The 22,819-nt window shown below is 46.0% G+C and overlaps 2 protein-coding genes across 2 annotated transcripts in view; one reads left to right on the top strand and one right to left on the bottom strand.

Annotated features, from left to right (window-relative positions):
- Positions 1 to 22,819, bottom strand: part of LOC310791316 (tubulin polymerization-promoting protein family member 3-like) — a gene marked incomplete at its 3' end in the record, with an annotated part of 516,176 nt that overhangs the window by 8,679 nt on the left and 484,678 nt on the right. The gene's annotated exons all lie outside the window — the stretch shown is intronic.
- Positions 21,683 to 22,819, top strand: part of LOC310791506 (uncharacterized protein) — a gene marked incomplete at its 3' end in the record, with an annotated part of 56,998 nt that continues 55,861 nt past the window's right edge. Inside the window, exon 1 of the mRNA XM_083653182.1 lies at positions 21,683 to 21,728. The remainder of the gene's footprint in view (positions 21,729 to 22,819) is intronic.

Below are 22,819 nucleotides of genomic sequence, written 5' to 3'. Positions count from 1 at the left end.
GCTGATCACTCCACACAACTCTACTGACAGACAGCTGATCACTCCACACAACTCTACTGACAGACAGCTGATCACTCCACACAACTCTACTGACAGACAGCTGATCACTCCACACAACTCTGCTGACAGACAGCTGATCACTCCACACAACTCTACTGACAGACAGCTGATCACTCCACACAACTCTACTGACAGACAGCTGATCACTCCACACTACTCTACTGACAGACAGCTGATTACTCCACACAACTCTGCTGACAGACAGATGATCACTCCACACAACTCTACTGACAGACAGCTGATCACTCCACACAACTCTACTGACAGACAGCTGATCACTCCACACAACTCTACTGACAGACAGCTGATCACTTCACACAACTCTACTGACAGACAGCTGATCACTTCACACAACTCTACTGACAGACAGCTGATTACTCCACACAACTCTACTGACAGACAGCTGATCACTTCACACAACTCTACTGACAGACAGCTGATTACTCCACACAACTCTACTGACAGACAGCTGATCACTCCACACAACTCTACTGACAGACAGCTGATCACTCCACACAACTCTACTGACAGACAGCTGATCACTCCACACAACTCTACTGACAGACAGCTGATCACTCCACACAACTCTACTGACAGACAGCTGATCACTCCACACAACTCTGCTGACAGACAGCTGATCACTCCACACAACTCTACTGACAGACAGCTGATCACTCCACACAACTCTACAGACAGCTGATCACTCCACACAACTCTACTGACAGACAGCTGATCACTCCACACAACTCTACTGACAGACAGCTGATCACTCCACACAACTCTACAGACAGCTGATCACTCCACACAACTCTACAGACAGACAGATGATCACTCCACACAACTCTACTGAGAGACAGCTGATCACTCCACACAACTCTACAGACAGACAGATGATCACTCCACACAACTCTACTGACAGACAGCTGAGCTGATCACTCCACACAACTCAGACAGCTGGTCACTCCACACAACTCTACTGACAGACAGCTGATCACTTCACACAACTCTACTGACAGACAGCTGGTCACTTCACACAACTCTACTGACAGACAGCTGATCACTCCACACAACTCTGCTGACAGACAGCTGATCACTCCACACAACTCTACTGACCGACAGCTGATCACTCCACACAACTCTACTGACAGACAGCTGATCACTCCACAAAACTCTACTGACAGACAGCTGATCACTTCACACAACTCTACTGACAGACAGCTGATCACTCCACACAACTCTACTGACAGACAGCTGATCACTCCACACAACTCTACTGACAGACAGCTGATCACTCCACACAACTCTACTGACAGACAGCTGATCACTCCACACAACTCTGCAAGGCTGATATATGAAACAACATGTGATGACACCATACCACATGACGTGTGTGTGTGTGTGTGTGTGTGTGTGTGTGTGTGTGTGTGTGTGTGTGTGTGTGTGTGTGTGTGTGTGTGTGTGTGTGTGTGTGTGTGTGTGTGTGTGTGTGTGGCAGATGTAGAGTGGTGTTTGCTCTAACAGGATGACTCAGACTCACTTAGCTGAACATTGAGGACTTGGGATTTGACTTGGACTCAAGGTTTAGTGACACTGCCTCTCTTTAACTTTGTGATGTCAACACACTCTCTCTCTCCCTTACACACACACACACACACACACACACACACACACACACACACACACACACACACACAATGCCTGGCGGGCAGTGTGGGGTCTGGTATAGAGGTTCAGCATCTTACAACTCTTTAGCTAATGGAAAGTAGGGTTAGTGTGTGTGTGTGTGTGTGTGTGTGTGTGTGTGTGTGTGTGTGTGTGTCAGAAACATCAGCTGTGGTCCAGCTGTTTACTGGGAAAAGTAATATAACTACTGAAGTAATAATGACTGAAAACTCATTAAGTAATTAGTTAGGGCTTTGACATTAGCACCCTCCCATCTGCCAAAAGTGGGTAGAATTGGGCAGTGGTGTGTAACACAGTCAGTGGTGTGTAACACAGTCAGTGGTGTGTAACACAGTCAGTCAGTCAGAAGTGATACTGAAAGCTGTAGTTCCTTGAATGGCCACTTGAGGCTGGCTCCAAAAGGGAGTTGTTCCCCGTTCACTCCCATGTTAACAATGTATTGATCTCTATAGCTAATTTCACCTTTCATAACAACTGAGTAAATGAGAGTAAATGAGAAGATAGAAAAGACAAAGTGTTTGGCGTGATTGACAGATCTGTCCAGGGTTCGCGCAGCTTGCCGATCACGGACCAACAGGAGGCGGAGCTGTGGCTCTGGGAAACCCCTGGTCTCGTGCCGTCTCACGCGAGCTGCCTAAGAACCCCAAGATGGCGACGACCACACTAGGCTTCAAAATGGGAGTCCAAAAACCAATGGGTGACATCACGGTGACTCTGTCCATATTTTTTTTAGACGGTCTATGTGCGATACACAGATAGCTACTCTCACTGCCAGAAGGGGGAGACAAAAGTTACGTACTGTACTATAGCTTTAAAATCAGACTGAGACTCAGAGCGTTTAGGACACATTTAGACGACAATGGCCTCTGCATACAAACAGCAAACTTTGTGATAGTGATTCATGTGCAGACTGGAGCTGCACATGGTCATCACCAACTCTGAGCAGCGTCAAGTCAGCCAGAATATAAAACTGAAAATGTTGGCTAGAACCTTCACAATAATGACAATGAAATAAAGTAATAGCCTAATTGATGCACGTTGCAATGTATGTGTGTGTGGTCCGAAATACACAGGAATTGGAGGAATATCTGCTGCCTTCGAGTTTAACCCATAGTGATTCAACTCTTCTGTTTTTATCTACCCAGTAATAAATGATTGCTTTTATTTTGAAGGTAAAAACACCTAGCTTTCTGTATTCTGTCTAGTTCTAATTGATGGATTGAGCTTAAGCTTCATAGGAGTAAACGTTAAATAACCAAATGAAGTCTAAAAAAAAGAGACCTGTTTTCTTTGCAGAACTTGGCACTTGAAGAAATCGATGCATCTGGCCATAAGTTTGAAGGTCGTTCAACTATTTAATATGCGCAAACGATTAATTAATATATGCGGGAAAATTAATAGCGGGCACTTATTGCAGATTATGTATTTTTAGCAAGTCATTATCAGACTCTGGTGTCATGATACGTTTTGAGTGCTATATTGATGGGCTAGTTGAACACTCCTACAGTAGATTGTCTTCCTTTTCTTAATATTTTTTTCCTGATTTTTTAACCCATTTTTATCCCCCATTTGTGCTAATTTTAATTTATTTATCCTGGTTGCTACTCCACCCTCTGCCGATCTGGGGAGAGCCGAAACTGGCTCCATGCTTCCTCCGAGACATGGGCAGTTAGCCAGCCGCTTCTTTTCACCTGACAGGGAAGCTTCACCGGTATAGGACATAGCACGTGGGAGGTTCACGCTATTCCAACCAGTTCCCCTCCCTCTGAACATTTTCAAAGTACCTTGAGGATTTTTCAAGTTATGAATTAAGTCAATTTCTGATTAAATGTTTAAGCTCCCCACAAATGCAGATGTTTTTTTAAATATATATAACCAATTGCAAATTATTACAATTACCAAACAGATAAAAAGTAGATTATTATATTGAAATGTTATTTTAGATTTAGAATGTTAATTTTCTATAAAACACAATACATTTTAATGTAATTCCACAACGTTTATTTCTGGCCCTCGGCCCTCCACCCAGATTGAGTTTTGGCCCTTCATGGGAAAGAATTTGGGCACCCCTGAGGTCTGATCCTACAATTGCCCCTGCACTGTAAGCCTGCAGTACCTGATACAACCTGATTAAATGAGAACTTGTCAAATGATGAGGGTACTGAAAGTAATTGCAGTCGAACATAATAGGCAAACTAAAGAACTGTTTCTGTGTTTTAGCCAAAGTACTTTACGAATTGTTTTTGAAAGTCTGAGTTTCTAGAAAGGGAATATTTTAAGATTCTAGCAGGGGCATTGGTTTAATGTCACTTTGATTATTCAGTATTGCTCAGCATCTGAAGGAAAAACGAACTTCTCAAAACAAATGTGTGAGATCCTCAAATTCAAAAAGCGAGAGAGAGAGAGAGAGAGAGAGAGAGAGAGAGAGAGAGAGAGAGAGAGAGAGAGAGAGGAGCTCCTGAAAAAAGACTCCCCTTGTATGAATAAAGGTTTAAACTGATGTAGTGATGACCTCAGCGGCAACACTCAAGTGGAACAGTCAGTGAAGAAAGCTTCGAAAAAGTTCCACTTCCTGACTGTACTAGCCAGGCAAGGCCTACCCTGTGAAGATCTGCTGACCATCTATACCACCCTGGTCAGGCCTTGTCTGGAATATGGAGGAGTCCTCCTATAGTGGGATGCAACAAAAAACAAACAGCACAACTGGAGAGAGTGCAAAGGAGAGCCATCAGAATCATCTCCAGGGGCAACCTGATCCAGCCTCAACTCCCATCCCTACAAAGCAGGAGAGAAGAGGCAGCAATAACACTGGTCAAGGACATGATGAACACACATCACCCACTGCAGGACCTGCTCCCACAGGACAGAGCCAGCTGCACTGGCAGGACACTGCATGACCTGCTCCCACAGGACAGAGCCAGCTGCACTGGCAGGACACTGCATGACCTGCTCCCACAGGACAGAGCCAGCTGCACTGGCAGGACACTGCACGACCTGCTCCCACAGGACAGAGCCAGCTGCACTGGCAGGACACTGCACGACCTGCTCCCACAGGACAGAGCCAGCTGCACTGGCAGGACACTGCACGACCTGCTCCCACAGGACAGAGCCAGCTGCACTGGCAGGACACTGCACCACCTGCTCCCACAGGACAGAGCCAGCTGCACTGGCAGAACACTGCACGACCTGCTCCCACAGGACAGAGCCAGCTGCACTGGCAGGACACTGCACGACCTGCTCTCACAGGACAGAGCCAGCTGCACTGGCAGGACACTGCACAACCTGCTCCCACAGGACAGAGCCAGCTGCACTGGCAGGACACTGTACGACCTGCTCTCACAGGACAGAGCCAGCTGCACTGGCAGGACACTGCACGACCTGCTCTCACAGGACAGAGCCAGCTGCACTGGCAGGACACTGCACGACCAGCTGCACGACACTGCACGCCAGCTGCACTGGCAGGACACTGCACGACCTGCTCCCACAGGACAGAGCCAGCTGCACTGGCAGGACACTGCACGACCTGCTCCCACAGGACAGAGCCAGCTGCACTGGCAGGACACTGCACGACCTGCTCCCAAAGGACAGAGCCAGCTGCACTGGCAGGACACTGCACGACCTGCTCCCACAGGACAGAGCCAGCTGCACTGGCAGGACACTGCATGACCTGCTCCCACAGCACAGAGCCAGCTGCACTGGCAGGACACTGCACGACCTGCTCCCACAGGACAGAGCCAGCTGCACTGGCAGGACACTGCACGACCTGCTCCCACAGGACAGAGCCAGCTGCACTGGCAGGACACTGCACGACCTGCTCCCACAGCACAGAGCCAGCTGCACTGGCAGGACACTGCACGACCTGCTCCCACAGGACAGAGCCAGCTGCACTGGCAGGACACTGCACGACCTGCTCCCACAGGACAGAGCCAGCTGCACTGGCAGGACACTGCACGACCTGCTCCCACAGGACAGAGCCAGCTCCACTGGCAGGACACTGCACGACCTGCTCCCACAGGACAGAGCCAGCTCCACTGGCAGGACACTGCACAACCTGCTCCCACAGGACAGAGCCAGCTGCACTGGCAGGACACTGCACAACCTGCTCCCACAGGACAGAGCCAGCTGCACTGGCAGGACACTGTACGACCTGCTCTCACAGGACAGAGCCAGCTGCACTGGCAGGACACTGCACGACCAGCTGCACGACACTGCACGCCAGCTGCACTGGCAGGACACTGCACGACCTGCTCCCACAGGACAGAGCCAGCTGCACTGGCAGGACACTGCACGACCTGCTCCCACAGGACAGAGCCAGCTGCACTGGCAGGACACTGCACGACCTGCTCCCACAGGACAGAGCCAGCTGCACTGACAGGACACTGCACGACCTGCTCCCACAGGACAGAGCCAGCTGCACTGGCAGGACACTGCACGACCTGCTCCCACAGGACAGAGCCAGCTGTACTGGCAGGACACTGCATGACCTGCTCCCACAGGACAGAGCCAGCTGCACTGACAGGACACTGCACGACCTGCTCCCAAAGGACAGAGCCAGCTGCACTGGCAGGACACTGCACGACCTGCTCCCACAGGACAGAGCCAGCTGCACTGGCAGGACACTGCATGACCTGCTCCCACAGCACAGAGCCAGCTGCACTGGCAGGACACTGCACGACCTGCTCCCACAGGACAGAGCCAGCTGCACTGGCAGGACACTGCACGACCTGCTCCCACAGCACAGAGCCAGCTGCACTGGCAGGACACTGCACGACCTGCTCCCACAGGACAGAGCCAGCTGCACTGGCAGGACACTGCACGACCTGCTCCCACAGGACAGAGCCAGCTGCACTGGCAGGACACTGCACGACCTGCTCCCACAGGACAGAGCCAGCTCCACTGGCAGGACACTGCACGACCTGCTCCCACAGGACAGAGCCAGCTCCACTGGCAGGACACTGCACGACCTGCTCCCACAGGACAGAGCCAGCTGCACTGGCAGGACACTGCACGACCTGCTCCCACAGGACAGAGCCAGCTGCACTGGCAGGACACTGCGGAGTGGCAGACAGCTCACGACCTTCTCGGCCAGGACAAACCGCCTGAGAACAGCAACCCTGCCCACTGCTGTCAGACTCTTTAACACTCAGTCTTAAGAGACTCTTATGTCTGTGTTTGATGTATTATATGTTTCAATGTCCTGAAAATGTGACCTGTGATATGTAATCTATTTTTATAATCTATTTTCTTGTTTTTAGCTAGATCTGTGATATGAAATCTTTTTTTTTTAACATCTATTTCCTTGTTTTTAGCTAGATCTGAACAGTTCTGTGTGTACATTCTGCTTTCATTCAGTGAATACTGTGGCCGAGAATCAAATAAACTCAAACTCAAACTCAGTGCTGATTCTCTCTCACTGAGGCCGTTTAGCCACCAGGGGGCAGCATCCGTCTGTCAAACTGCAGAGCACCTTATGATCATTTCTCATTTGTATAATAATAATGCACAGCTTGGTTCAATATAAGTGTGTGTGTGTGTGTGTGTGTGTGTGTGTGTGTGTGTGTGTGTGTGTGTGTGTGTGTGTGTGTGTGTGTGTGTGTGTGTGTGTGTGTGTGTGTGTGTGTGTGTGTGTGTGTGTGTGTGTGTGTGTGTGTGTGTGTTGAACACAGAAGTGTTTCTTTTTACTTCTTTATTATTATTACTATTATTATTATCATTTAGTGCTGCAGTCCTTTGTCACCTCGTATGACCAAATGGCTACATATTGGATTACATTTAATTTCATTCCATTAGCCTACTTTTAGGTAATTAAGCCACATTAAACTGTAGTAACTTGATTCTTTTGGGGTAATTTACCACATTATTATTTAATTCCAATAGTCTATTTCTGGTTCCATCCCAGTGTTTTCCTCTTGGTTGTTGTAGTAGGCTAAGTAGGATAAGAAGACTATTTATTTATTCATAAGTTTCAGCTAAATGTAAACCACATCGAGCTCAATCATTTCCATTCATTTTCATTTGGGCACCTTGTCACGTTTTTCTGACCATAGAGAGTTAGCTTAGCTTTAACTTGTTATTTTCACCACAGTATCTCCTTGTGTCCCGCTGCTGCTTGAATTAAAATTAAGTTACAGCTCCCCCACTCAAATGCCACAATGCTTCTCCATAGACAGCCAAAGTTACGCCCACTTTTGGGTTAGGCATGTGCACCAAGAGATTTCATCCGCCATTTATTTTCCCATAGACATTTCGTTAAATGCTTGTAAAAACATAGTTTTACTTAGTCAAAGTAAACGATTCAGCTGTATTTAGAAACAGGAGAGACCATAACATTGCAGTCGGACCAAAACGTAAGAATATAGCAGATTATTTATTATTTATTTTTACTTTTTTAGCTTTGGTCTGAGTGAACTGTTCTATTGTCTCTCCTGAGCTGAATCGCTTGGTTTGACCAAGTAAAACTATGTTTATAAGCATTTTACGACATATCTATGGGAAAATGAATTGCGGATGAAATCTCTTGGTGCGCAGGCCTAACCCGGAAGTGGCCGTGACTTTGGCTCTCTTTACAGGCGGTGCAAACTTGAAAGTGAAAGTATGGAGCGAAGAAGAAGAGGGACAGCTGGGCGGGGGCGTCGAGTTGAGCGGTTTGAAGTCAACAGAATCTTGTTTTGTGAAAAAGAGCGGACAGTAATGGGCAAGAAGCACAAAAAGCACAAGTTGGGAAACAAAGGCGGAGGGAAAGGCATGGAAGCCTGTTTTCAGAATGATAGTGGTGAGCCTCTTCGATATGCCCCTGTTAGTGAGGAGGAAGAGTCGAATGGAGGAGAGAGAGTTAGTGGTAGCGACAACGAGAGCGAGGAAATGGCGGTGGAAGAAGCTGAAAGTGAAGGGTTGGAGGGAAAGATAAAGGAAATAAAACAGAAGGAATTAAGCGATGAGTCTATGAGGAGAAAGGAGTATTTTCTTGTGGGAATGGTGTCTGTGACATGGGCAGACGGGATCTTTAAGGATCCACATGTTGTAGGAAGGTTCATTGGAAAGAAAGTTGGAGTTGTGAGATCAGTTAAGATTACTAAAAGTGGTATGGTGGTGATTGAGTGTATGTCTGAAAGTCAGAGGAGAAAAGTGTTGGAGATTGTTAAGGTTGATGCGCTTGAACAGAATTAACGTGTGAAGTGTTTCCCGTTGGGAGTAGAAAAGAGAAGGAAAGGTGTTGTAAGTCAAGTGCCGTTGTCAGTGGATGCTAATACTTTTTTGGAGGTGGAAGATGTGTATGAAGCAAGGAGAATGAAAGAGGAGAGTAATTGTGTGTGTTTAACCTTTGAAGGGGAATTGCCATCGGTAGTGTTTAGTGAGTATGTTTGTTACAGGGTGAGGCCCTTTGAGAGAGCGCCTATCAGGTGCTATTGCTGTCATGAGTATGGACATGTGGCATCAGTGTGTACTAGGGAGAGAATATGTAGGAGATGTGGGAAGGAGGATTGTGGAGTAGCACTTTATGGAAGTGGTATTGAAAGTTGCAGTGTGGAGAAGGAACAGCTCAGGTGTTTGCATTGTGAGGGGAATCATGATGCGGGGTCTGTGGATTGTCCACAAAGAAAGAAGGAAAGGGAGGTCAACAAAATCAGAGAAGAACGGGGGACGTCATATGCTGAGGCTGTTAACTCATTCATGGCCAGTTTAGGACTGCCAATATTTAGCACAGGCCAAAGATTTTCATAATTGTTGGTCATCTTTCAAGACCCACAGTAAATGATCTATTAGCACCAAAGTGATTTGCAATACCTCAAAATGAAGATGTACATCTCTGGGTTCACCAGGGAAAAAAAAGTGGCTTTTAGCATGTTCTGTACTCTACTTATAGCCATTTATATACACCCTGTTTTCACCCAAAAGGTCTCCATGAGAAGATAAACAGGAGAAAAGGCAATTTTTGTAAAGCACACATTCTCAGGCAGAACTCGCTCTCAATTCTTTTATTTTGAACTGTATTGACATCAGACATGTAAATATTATTCGTTATGACACAAATTAAAAAAAAAAAAAATATATATATATATATATATATATATATATATATATATATATATATATACACATGAAGTGCTTTTTTTTTTACATTCAACAATACAGTTTACTCAGTGTGAGTGAGTGTGCAGACAGACACACCGACAGACAGACACACACACACACACACACACACACACACAATCCCCCTTTTATCTTCGTTGCGTGATTTCTAACCCCACATAGGATAAGCAATAACCACGCCCTGTGGCGCCGGGATTGGCCAGGAGCAACACTGGAGGGCACGCAGCCCAGCGATTTCATGAACCAACTGAATAGCTCTTGAGAACGGACAGCGGGCTGCTGTGACTGCCGCTTCTGCCTTGTTAGCTGTTCGTGTGTTTATTTTGTTTTGTTCTGGTCCACCCGTCCTTGTCCATGTCTCCCTGTCCTATCCTCCCTGCTATTTGATCGTTCCCGTTTTCCCCTCGGCTATTCAACACGTCCTCACCGCCCTCTGATCGATCATTTCCTCATTCCTCCGATGATCAAACACATCTCTCTGGATTACTTTCTCCCGTTTTCTCCCGGCTGGCACAGAGGAAGGCGACCAGCTCGAGCAGCGCGCCGAGGGGCGTTTCAATGGCGTTTCTCCTGTCTGCACAAGGAAGCGTTTATCCGTTTTCTGATTTTCCTCCTGATTTTCCTCCTGCTTGTTTCAAAACAACAGCTGCGGTATGTGTTTGTTCACGTGTTGTCTTAGATGCTAGGGACCTGCTACTATGTCACAGGCTGGGGAAGTGTTTGAACTACGCGCTGCACTAATAAAAACAAAAACACGTCAAACACGTCATTGGCGGGGAGGGCTATTTCTGATAACACGTCAAAGACGTCTTTGGCGGTAAATGAGTTAAAAGGTGGAAAGGAGAAAGAAACGAGGACAGGGTGATTGTACAAAGGGAGCCGGAAAAGGAAAGAGCAAGTCACAGTAATGTTATCTGTATGGACAAGAAGCGATTCCTGGCATTCATCGCCATGGTGTTAAACTGTGCTGCTAGTATGACTGGGAAGACGGAGAGGACTGAAATGGTGGTTGACACTGCAAAGAGATTTCTGGATGTGGTTGATGTATCTGGAGCAGAGATAGATAAAATACTGAGAGATGCGTTTGTGCAAACTCAGGCGTCTGCATCTGGAAAGGAATTATGAATCTGAGTACTTTGGGGTGGATATGGTGATTATTTTGTTTATTTTAGTTCAATAGATACTTGCACAACTCCACTACTTCCTGAAATGAGTAGGGCAGTTTGGTTTCCTGTCCTACACAATTGGATGAACTGATTAATGTCAGGTGTGCCTGATCACTGTTGTTGTGACTGCAGCAGTAAGGCACACCTGACATTAATCAGTTCATCCAATAGTGTAGGACAGGAAACCAAACTGCCCTACTCATTTCAGGAAGTAGTGGAGTTGTGCAAGTAGTCTATTAATCTCAGTTTAGGTTTAGTTCAATAGATGGCGGTAATTTTGGATGCCAACCGCCGTAAAACCAAACAGAAGAGGAAGAAGAAGAAGAAGAAGAAGTGAAAGTATGAAAATGTGTCGCAGTTTTAATTCCATTCAGACAGCGCGTTCAGATCTCCATTTTGAGAGAGCAGAGCAGCAGGAGGGAGACGGTTGAAACATGGTGAGTGTTATTACAACATATAATGTCAAAGTCTCTGACCGAGATCTAACTTCTCTTCACCTGAAATAACACAGAACAGCTGAGGTGGGACTGTAGCCTACTTCAAAGAAGGCCGACATGACGCAGTTTATTATTATTATTATTATCCAGTTTTATTCCGGGTAGCCTAGTGGTTTGAATCAAAGCAAACACTTTGTTTAGTCATGTTTCTTATTGTTTTCTCTAACTCATAGCTATTAGCGACTGCCTACTGTTGCATTTCTGTGGGGGAATGAAAACACTGCAGCACAGGCCACCGGAAGACGGGGGCGAGACCAACATTTCTTTGATGGGGACATAAATCGTGGTTGAAATCCCTTGGTTTGTCTGCCTATAAGCAGGAAGGGGGTAAGACTTTGGCTCTTTACATTTAGCCCAGGTCAGGTCACTTTTTAAGGGGGTTTGTAGTTGCCCACCAGGAACCTTTTAGTTACAAAGACATCCTGCATTCTGGTGTATTTTAGTGCAGGTGAAAAACAAACTGAGCCAACAACTGTTTAGTTACAATTATAAACCTCAATTATAAACCTCAAATAAAACTACATGTCATTAAGGAGGGAGACTACAGGAGGACTAATGTTAATAAATACTTATAAAGAATAGTCTAAATCAGTGAATACATAACTAATGTACTTATAAAATAGAAAATGATGTGTGGCCATCAGGTCAGTGTCTGCAAGGTGTTGAATGAAGTGTACAGGTGTTAAACTACAGTAAAGTGTCTGAGATGTAAATGATTTATTAGTGGACAAACTAATGACAGCTTCTCTCAGAGTCTCAGACCAAGTGTGTGTGTGTGTGTGTGTGTGTGTGTGTGTGTGTGTGTGTGTGTGTGTGTGTGTGTGTGTGTGTGTGTGTGTGTGTGTGTGTGTGTGTGTGTGCGTGCGTGCGTGCGTGCGTGCGTGCGTGTATACAGTGTTACTGAAGTCCAGAAGATGAGTGTGTGTGTGGAGGAAGAGGAGGGCGGGGCAGAGCCTCCAGCACTCAGCTGTCTGTCTGTGAGAGATCTTCATCCAGACTCCAGTAATGAACATGAACATGGACCCTCAGACACAAAGTAAGACTGCTTACACTGTAAGCCTGCAGTACCTGATACAACCTGATTAGATGACAACATACCATAGCCTGCAGTACCTGATACAACCTGATTACATGACAACATACCATAGCCTGCAGTACCTGATACAACCTGATTACATGACAACATACCATAGCCTGCAGTACCTGATACAACCTGATTACATGACAACATACTATAGCCTGCAGTACCTGATACAACCTGATTACATGACAACATACCATAGCCTGCAGTACCTGATACAACCTGATTACATGACAACGTACCATAGCCTGCAGTACCTGATACAACCTGATTACATGACAACATACCATAGCCTGCAGTACCTGATACAACCTGATTACATGACAACGTACCATAGCCTGCAGTACCTGATACAACCTGATTACATGACAACGTACCATAGCCTGCAGTACCTGATACAACCTGATTACATGACAGCATACCATAGCCTGCAGTACCTGATACAACCTGAGTACATGACAACATACCATAGCCTGCAGTACCTGATAGAACCTGATTACATGACAACATTACCATATAGCCTGCAGTACCTGATACAACCTGATTACATGACAACATACCATAGCCTGCAGTACCTGATACAACCTGATTACATGACAACATACCATAGCCTGCAGTACCTGATACAACCTGATTACATGACAACATTACCATATAGCCTGCAGTACCTGATACAACCTGATTACATGACAACATACCATAGCCTGCAGTACCTGATACAACCTGATTACATGACAACATACCATAGCCTGCAGTACCTGATACAACCTGATTACATGACAACATACCATAGCCTGCAGTACCTTTTTTTTTTTTTCCCCAGATTTTTTTTTTATCCCATTTTTATCCCCCATTAGTGCTCACTTGATTTCTCAATCCTGGTTGCTACTCCATCCTCTGCCGATCTGGGGAGAGCCGAGACTGGCTCCATGCTTCCTGGGCAGTCAGCCAGCCGCTTCTTTTCACCTGACAGAGGAAGCTTCACCGGTAGGACATAGGACGTGGGAGGTTCACGCTATTCCAACCAGTTCCCCTCCCTCTGAACAGGCGCCCTTAACGACCAGAGGAGGAACCACATTAGCAACCAGGATATTGCATGTTTTTGTGAAGGGGGTTCCTATATGAAGGAAACCCCCGGGAGGCACGGGGAGAACATGCAAACTCCACACAGAAAAGCCCTTTTGCCGACCCCAAGCGGGCGGTGGGCACTCGAGGACATGCGGACGGGCACGCATTCTTTCTGCCTGCAGTACCTGATACAACCTGATTACATGACAACATACCATAGCCTGCAGTACCTGATACAACCTGATTACATGACAACATACCATAGCCTGCAGTACCTGATACAACCTGATTACATGACAACATACCATAGCCTGCAGTACCTGATACAACCTGATTACATACCATAGCCTGCAGTACCTGATACAACCTGATTACATGAGAACATGTCAACTTATGAGGATGTTCAAAGTAATTGCAGTCGAAACAATGATGCAAACTATAGATCTGTTTCTGTGTGTTATCCAAAGTACTTTGAACAAATCATTTTTGAAAATATGAGGAAGGGAAACTTTCATGATTCCAGCAGGGGCGTTGGTTCAATGTCACTCTGATTATCCAGAATTGCTCAGCATCTGAAGGGAAAACAAACTTCTCAAAACAAATTAGAGGGAATACTTCTAAAATTCAAAAGGAAAATGCATTAAAAACAGATGACATGAAAGATGACAGCATGAAAATATTTCAATCAGGAGAGACTAGAGACCAGAGAATGAATAAAATAATGTTTATTACAATAGTGAATGAATGATGAATTACAGAAAATATGATGAGAATGAGGTATTGCTAAAAGTCTTTGGTGCTTAGACACCACAGGGAGATATTGAGATAGAGCTGCATCAGCCATGAGCAGCAGCCAGATAGACCCCCCTGTAGAGTCTAGATCAAGTTCAAGTTCAAGTTCAAGTTTATTAGTGTCCCAAAGGGCAAATTGAGTTGCAGCATATAGACATACAAATAAGAACATTGACAAGAAACAACACAAGTAGCATGTTAAATGTTACATGCCTATAGTTAAAATAAATAAAAGGCTAAATAAACATCAAGGACCTTGTTTGTGGCACACAGTGACCGATAATGTGCAAGGTAGCATTAAAGTGCACAGCAATCGGTAAAGTGCACAGCGATCGGTAAAGTGCACAGCGATCGGTAAAGTGCACAGCGATCGGTAAAGTGCACAGCGATCCGTAAAGTGCACAGCGATCCGTAAAGTGCACAGCGATCCGTAAAGTGCACAGCGATCAGTAAAGTGCAGACACGCAGCGACCGGTAAAATGAGGTAGTAGAATAAAGTGCACGAATGGCCAGTAAAGTGCCATTTTACCAAGATACTGGTGGTGGTGATGGTGATGCCTCTCCGCTAAGCCCCACCCCCCCCGTCCTCACTCAGACAAACACAAGGCAGGCTGACTAGAGTAAATTAATGGCAGCCGTCACTGTCAAAGTTACATCCCAAGATGCTCTTCACAACCTTTTGAGCCCTGATATCATCTAACCTGACGCTGCCAGATGGACGGTTTAGCTCCACATACGTTTCACTAAACAAGTCGATCTGGGAATGCAGTAACCAGACCCGCTGACGGAGGCGGGGACTTTTTCCAAGTTACTTGACAGGTGATTGGATGACCCATCTGTCTATCACCGCTGGTGGGTGTTAACTTCAACCAATCAGATCGCCGAAGGTGCCTGTGCCTGATCTCCGTGGTATTCATTGATTGAGTCCTCACCGTCATAAAGTCACCTTCGAAGCATGAAGTTAGATTATAACGAACTAGTTGTGTGGCTTAGCCTTCCCAAATGTTTTTTAGAATTTAATACATAGAATTTAGAACGTTACATTCAATTTCATTCAGACTGCCTGTCACTTCCGCGGCGGCAGCCATGTTGACGAGTGAAAAGAGCTACAAAGACCATGTACCCACTACTTGCCCAGACGAGCCTGAGCCCGCCTAAGGCTGCCGCTGATTCGTCGGGCTGGCATGGTTCGGCCAATCATCTTAACTGCCTGTGCATGACAAGATGGATTACGTCGAGAGAATCTCTTTTGATCTTGCGAGGTTATCCATCTTGCAAGCAAGGTTAGATATCATCTAGAAGCCATCAGAACGTACTTCACTATGCCATGGTATAGTAGCCTACAACATTTAAAGCTATCGATAAAAAGAAATGCGATGCGTGCGTGCGTGCCTTTAGCGAATCTTTAATCAAACGTTTTAACGGAGGAAGACAGCAGGTGGGGATAACAGATGACTCACATCCAGAATTGACATACACTTAAGGCCCACACGCAGGGCCGATTTTACACTTCATGGGCCCCTGGGCTATTCATCTCTGCAGGGCCCCCCCCCTCAAGCGGAAGGGGGGGCTTCGGCCGCCTTTTTTTAGCCGTATTTAAAGGAATATCTCATTTTAAATCAACATTAGGATTATACTGTTGTGATGTCATTATTCAGTATCTTCTCCTTTTCTAAGCCCTAGGCCCTAAGCATGATAAATTCGGGAGCCCTCTCACAGGGTTCCATGTCGTTGTTCCGACCTCTCGCTGTTCCGACCTCCCCTCTCCCAGCCCCCATGCCTAAACCTAACCTCCCCCAGACCCTAACCCAAAACCTAACCTCTCCCACCCCCACGCCTAAACCTAACGTCCCCCAGACCCTAACGCGAAACCTAACCTCTCCCACCCCCCACGCCTAAACCTAAGGTCGGCATTGCGAGTGGTCGGCATAGCGCGTGGACACCCTCTCACAGTGGATGTTATTACTCTGCAAAAAAAAATTAATGGCGTCAGTAAAAAAAACATTTTTTGCGAAGACCCTGGACAGGGGGCCCAAAAAAACCCCATCAAGGGTTTTTTTTTTTTTTTTTTTGGGCCCCTTGATGTCCCGGGCTTACCCGGGCTTCAGCCCGGGTAAGCCCGTTGGTAAAATCGGCCCTGCCCACACGCACAGGGAGCGTCAGATCGTTTGGAAGCCCACCCATTGTTTTAAACGGCCGAACACGCACCAAGAGCGTTCTGACGCTCGTCAAACTGTCTTGACGCTCGTACTCCCAACCTGTTTCCATTTTGGAGCGTCAAACAAGGTTCCAGCAGCGACCAAAGTGCTCTGCTCCCCCCTCCCTCTCTGCCCACTTCCATCCCTGTCTCGTCTCTGTCTCGATAAGTGCTCCTCAAATCCCACGGCAGTTTAAATACAGCAGGCTAAATACGCTACACTGGCAAGACTACAATGTGAGAATAATGTTCTAAACACATCGGCTAGAAAAACATAGCCTATCCCTGGATGTCATGATGAGATTAGATTAGAATAAATTTGGACAGAATTGCGTCATTTCCCGCCACAGCACTGCCTTTTCTCTCTCCCCCTCTGCATGGGAAACAGGTAGGATGATGCAACAGCCTCTATCCCAAGCTTGCCCAGATTGACGTGACGAACAAAATAGGCGATATTTCCCACTGCAAAGTCGATCTCTGAGAAGAATTATACTAGGAATAAATGCATTCAAAACATATAATTTGATCGAGACGAGAGGAGAGAATTGTAGCCTATTTTGTAGCCTACCTTTCCTCTGCAGTAGCAGGCAGCAGCACTGTGCTCCAAACCGCGCCGGAGCTTCTCCCCATGTTTAGAAAGTGATTAAGCAGTTTATTGAGTCATGTCTAGCAGGGTAACTGACCTGATTCTACGGTTATAATCCGCAGTTAATGTTAGGAGAGGCTTATGACCGGGCTCAAAACTATAACAACTTTTTTTAATCGGTCAATTGTGCCTGATTACATATAAATTAGTGGCCATTTCCACCAAATAGTGATGTTCTGTCATTCTGTGGTGTAGGCTATACATTTCAGATCTGACGCTTGCAGTGCGCTATAGGGGAAGATCTTGACGCACGTCAATATTTGCTCCCCGTGCGTGTGGGCCTTTAGAGTAGCCTCTCCGTGGATATATAGCCTATATGCCGAATTGAAGAGTGACGCCTGGTAATCTATTTCATGTACCTCTGTATAATCAAGAAACCTTAAATAATGTAGATGTTTTTCATAGCGAGACAACGGCATGCACGCATGGGTGGTGGTGTAGCAGATCAGCAGAGGCATAGCTTACAGCTTTTAACATCATGTTTACCTCCTGGATCTTTTCTCTTTAGACTACCTCACATTGATTTGGAGAACGGGATTAATTCCCTCGTTTTAGGGTTTGACTGGTTATAATCACATCAATCAATGTGCCTCCTCTTCACTAGTCTCGCTGGCCAGCCTCTCCTCTCTACCTCTTCACCAACTCCACGCGCATAACCAACACGTTCTCACTCTGAGCACGTAGCATATTGACGCTTTGTCCCGTCCCTTATGCGCCACTTGTTACTAACATGGTACCCTTGAGCGACCCATGAAACGACTTGGGCTTTCCGACTAAACTCAATGCAAACCCATAGAAGTCATCTTTGACGCTTATGGCAACTGCTCCCCCATCAGCCTAACTGCTCGCCCATTAGTCAACTGCTCGCCCATTAGCGTCTGGGGGGAGGTTAGGTTTAGGCGTGGGGGGTGGGAGAGGTTAGGTTTACGCTTCGTTCACACAGACAATCTATGCCTTGCCTTGCCTCAACCCACGCCTACGCCGAGCTGGGCGTGAACCTGTTACACGCTTTTGCGATCACACCGCACGCCTTTTGCACGCCGAACCTGGAGCCGAGTCACAAGCGCCTCTCCTCTCTCCCGACTGTATTTTTTCACGTGTTGTCCAGAATTGTCATGGGTAGCCTCTAGGTAAAATAAATCAGATATATTTAATGTTCTGTTGATGCTGGATATGTATAACCAGGTCTGACTATAGTCGGACATTTTAGAGAGGTAATCTTGCAAGAATATGTGCTGGCACAACAACATTGTCCATCTTGCTTCTTCGGTCGCTATTCTCTCTCATGAAGATTTGTTTGCCGACGGGGAGAAAGCCCCACGTGATAGCCACCCGTCAATCTCTCTCTCTCTTTCTCTCTCTCTGCTCAACACTGTTGTAACTAGGGATGCAGGGGTTAACCGGTTTGACTATTAACCACGATTTAAAACGTCACGGTTATATAACCGCAGAGGCTCCGCTACACCGAGTGTTTTGTTTCACAACAGTTCGTCAGTTTAAAACTCCCGTGAAGAACCTGTCTCTCTCGCTTCGTTTCCCGCACGGACTATTTAGCGGAGGCACCAAACACAGGCAGCTGCCATGTCTCCCAGTAGTAGTCAGTCGGTAGCCTAGCCATGGACGCCAGCACCAAAATAAATGTTGCAATACATGTCCCGCAAGGTTTCTGAGATTAGGGGAAAGTCTGAGCTGGTGTTACGTTAAACCAAACATGGGGAGGAGGCAGCGGATTTGTTTACCGTTAACATACAGTCAATGACGTTAACGTTAGCTGTTGTGGCTAATGTTAGCTAGCTGGCCATGGCCTAGCGTACATAGTTCAACAGGCAGCGGTCCTCGAGCTCGTTGTGACCAAACATCCCCGCATTTAAAGCACTTCATGCTCCCAGAGCTGGCGTAAACCATAGAGAACCTCATGCTTTACACAAAAAGAAACATCAAGGGTTTGTGTCAACTCCAAAAGCAACCCGCTAACGTTACATGTAGGCCTAATAACGTGAAGCTAACGTAGCTAGCTGCTTGGCAGTCATGATCTGACTGAGACAACGAAAACAAATGCGCACATTTACATAACAAACACCAGTCAACACCACAGAGTGTCCTTTCTTTAATCTAGAGGGAGCATTTTCCAGTAAAAAGTGAAACGACACATGATGGCTTATAGTGAGGCTTTCCATGCCTGCCCCATCATCACTTCAATAGAACTGACCCCAATGCAAAATTCAGACGGCCCATTTAGTTGCCAGTAAGATGCCAATAAGTTACTATGCCTTTTGTGTTTTTTCTGCAGACTAAGCAGCTATAGACTTTCGCTTCTATAAAATAATAATAAAATATTTTTTGTATTGACTATTGAGTGATACACTTTACTAAAACAATCATATATCAGAAATGTTGTTTGTTTTATGTTCACAATAGTGATGTCAGTTAGATTTGATTAGGTCAGAGCCACATCTGAGTACATCTGCCCTTTCTTTCTTCTTTTTTTAATCCGAAGGCAGCAACTGTTAAGATTGTGGGGGAAATACAATAAAACCTCTATTTAAAGAATGCTCATGTGATTTTTATACGTCCATAACAATAATCGTGAAACCGTGATAATCGTGGTTTTTTCTCAGACTATAATCGTACATCAAAATTTATAAACGATGCATCCCTAGTTGTAACTTCATTTTATTTTGAAATTCAGTTGAATTTGCCATTTCTCACGGATATTGTCGCGTTTTTCTTTCATGGCTTGACAGAAAAGCCTGCCTGCACGCGCCTTGTCGGCTTCAAAATAGAACTCACGCCTATTCGATAAAATCGGCAAGGCACAGGCAAGGCGTGGGTACACGCAGGGTTCACGCTCAGGCGGCCGGTGTACACAGCCTCGTTGACTAAAACGGACGCCTATTAAAAAGCGTGGGTAAAGGCAAGGCATAGGCAAGGCTTGGGTCGTCGGTGTGAACCAAGCTTTAGGGTCTGGGGGAGGTTAGGTTTAGGCATGGGGGTGGGAGAGGTTAGGGTTAGGGTCTGGGGGAGGTTAGGTTTAGGCATGGGGGGTGGGAGAGGTTAGGTTCAGCGTTAGGGTCTGGGAGAGGTTAGCTCCTCCAGACCCTAATGGGGGAGCACTTGACTAACGGGGGAGCAGTTAGGCTAATGGGAGAGCAGTTAGGCTAATGGGGGAGCAGTTGCCATAAGCGTCAAAGATTACTTCCATGGGTTTGCATTGAGTTTAGTCGGAAAGCCCAAGTCGTTTCATGTGTCGCTCAAGGGTACCATGTTAGTAACAAGCGACGCACAAGGGACGGGACAAAGCGTCAATATGCTACGCGCTCGGAGTGAGAACGGGTTGGCATAACGTAATGACTGGAAACTCGCGTAATTCAACATTTTATTTTGCCGACTTTCTGAATACCAAGATGATTTTATGATACCTTTTGGATCATGGAAGCCAAATGAGGGAGAAAACTCATCTCGCTGTCACCACGATTGCAGATTTAACTCCAAAACAGTAGCATTGTGGATGTGAGTGGATCTATGTTTACTAGTTTAATATTATCAATTGCCTGGCCTCCCAGGATACCTTGTTATGTTGCATTTACCCCCATGCACATCGTTTAACCATTTTTTCAACTTATAAATGTATAAAACCCCATAACCCCCATTTGGGGGCATGGTGGCTCAGTGGTAGAGCTGTCGCCTCACAGCTAGAAGGTCCTGGGTTCGATTCTCACCTGGGATGCTGTGAACGCTGAAGGAATGCGTGCCCGTCCACATGTCCTTGAGTGGCCACCGCCCGGGTGGGGTCGTCGAAAGGGCCTTTCTGTGTGGAGTTTGCATAAAACCAGAGGAAACTCGCGTTTTCTAGTGCTTCTCTATGGAGCTCTAAGCTGAGAATGTCCGAGTGTATTGTAGAGCTGCACGTGCTGTGATTGGCTCGTCTGCGTTCGGGGCGTGGCTTAGCGATAGGTCAATTGAAGCCCGGAAGTTGACAGGCTATTTTGAGCATGTGAGCAGATTTGAAGGGGTGGAGAAATAAGGAGTGAACTGAGGAAGAGCAAAGTGCAGATCATAGTCTTCCTGACTGAACTTCCGTTAGAACTTCATATACATATATAATTATGAAAATTATTACATTTATTAAATTATTAAATATCAAACTACTACACGTATTGTTTGTATATAACAAATGAGGAGATCTGGCATCCTGGACACTCATCAAAAGGCCATGTCATCAAAAACTCCAGATGTGCCGAAAAACGGACGATGTGCAACATTGCAGGATAGTTTTCTGTCTTCACTAGAACTAAAGATGATATGTATGAAACATTTGTGTTTCCAGAGTTCAGTACCACAGACAGAGAGCAGAGTCTCCAGTTCCCAGCTGTGTGTCTATGAAGAGTGACTGGTCTAAAGGTGATCCTCCATACTTCAGTAAAGAACCTGGACCTTCAGACACAAGGTGAGAGCACTGTTATACTGTACCCTGTCTGATGACAAAATGTTGCATGCCCTTTCTAAACCTGCAGTGAACTCCTGAACAGATCCACACATCACTTGGATGGGCTGTATGTATAGACACAATTGTCCGTTGTGAGCGTGAACACAGATCTTACAGATCCAAGCCCAAAGTACCGTGTCCGTGTCGCTCGCAGAGCGCCTCTTGTTTAGAAGGTATCAGGCTCATGTCCAAAGCATGGACTGACTGAGCGAGCGTGTGGGGGTGTTGATGATGTTAGGTGTGTTGAGGATGGATTGCTTCTGTTATATTGTATATAGTGGCGAACCGGTTACCGCATAGAAGGTTCTGATAGGCACGGTTCGCCACTGATTCTATATATTCGAGACATTACTTTTGCGGGGAGAATTACATTGAAAGCGGGTTGGATATGATTGAATCCCACTTGTAAAATCACATTTTCAAGCGTTTAAATGTTAACGTGATCACTATTTGAAGTTTTTTTTGCATGATGTGCAAACAGGCGCATTTGGCACATCGTTTTCTAACCCTATGGCCAGAATAAAATGCAACAAGAACATTATAGTGTTGCATTAGGCTATATCAGGGGTCAGCAACCTATGGCACAGGTGCCACCTCTGGCACACAAAGGGGTAACCAGTGGCACGGCAGCGCACAGTAGCAAGTGTGAAATTTATTTTTTATTGATTTTTGATGTTGAAGTGCCAAATTACCATTTCAGACATTTGCAGTTGCGCGGCACGTTATGTAGGATATTTACGGTAGTGACCCACTCTACTCTGCCTCTGATTGGTTGCAGACAGCAGATAAAAAATGGCAGCGGGGAAGACAGAGAGAGACCGTGCTGTGTATCTTCTAGAATGCTTTTATTTCAAAGTCCTGATTTTGGATGGAATAACATTACAGATCTGTTGGACATTCACATTTTGATTTGTGAGTCATTAATGTTGGTGTGGAACTCTGATTGACAAGCACATTTAAAAGTGACACTTTATATCAAAAAGGCTGCTGATCCCATGGCTATACTGTATATACGAGAGATCACTTTTGTGGGGAGAACTGAATTGAAAACT

The sequence above is a fragment of the Poromitra crassiceps genome (assembly GCF_964638095.1).
Source record: "Poromitra crassiceps genome assembly, chromosome: 16".
NCBI lineage: Eukaryota > Metazoa > Chordata > Actinopteri > Beryciformes > Melamphaidae > Poromitra > Poromitra crassiceps.
The sequence above is the reverse complement of the archived record's forward strand: the minus strand, read 5'-3'. Positions and strand labels throughout refer to the sequence as shown.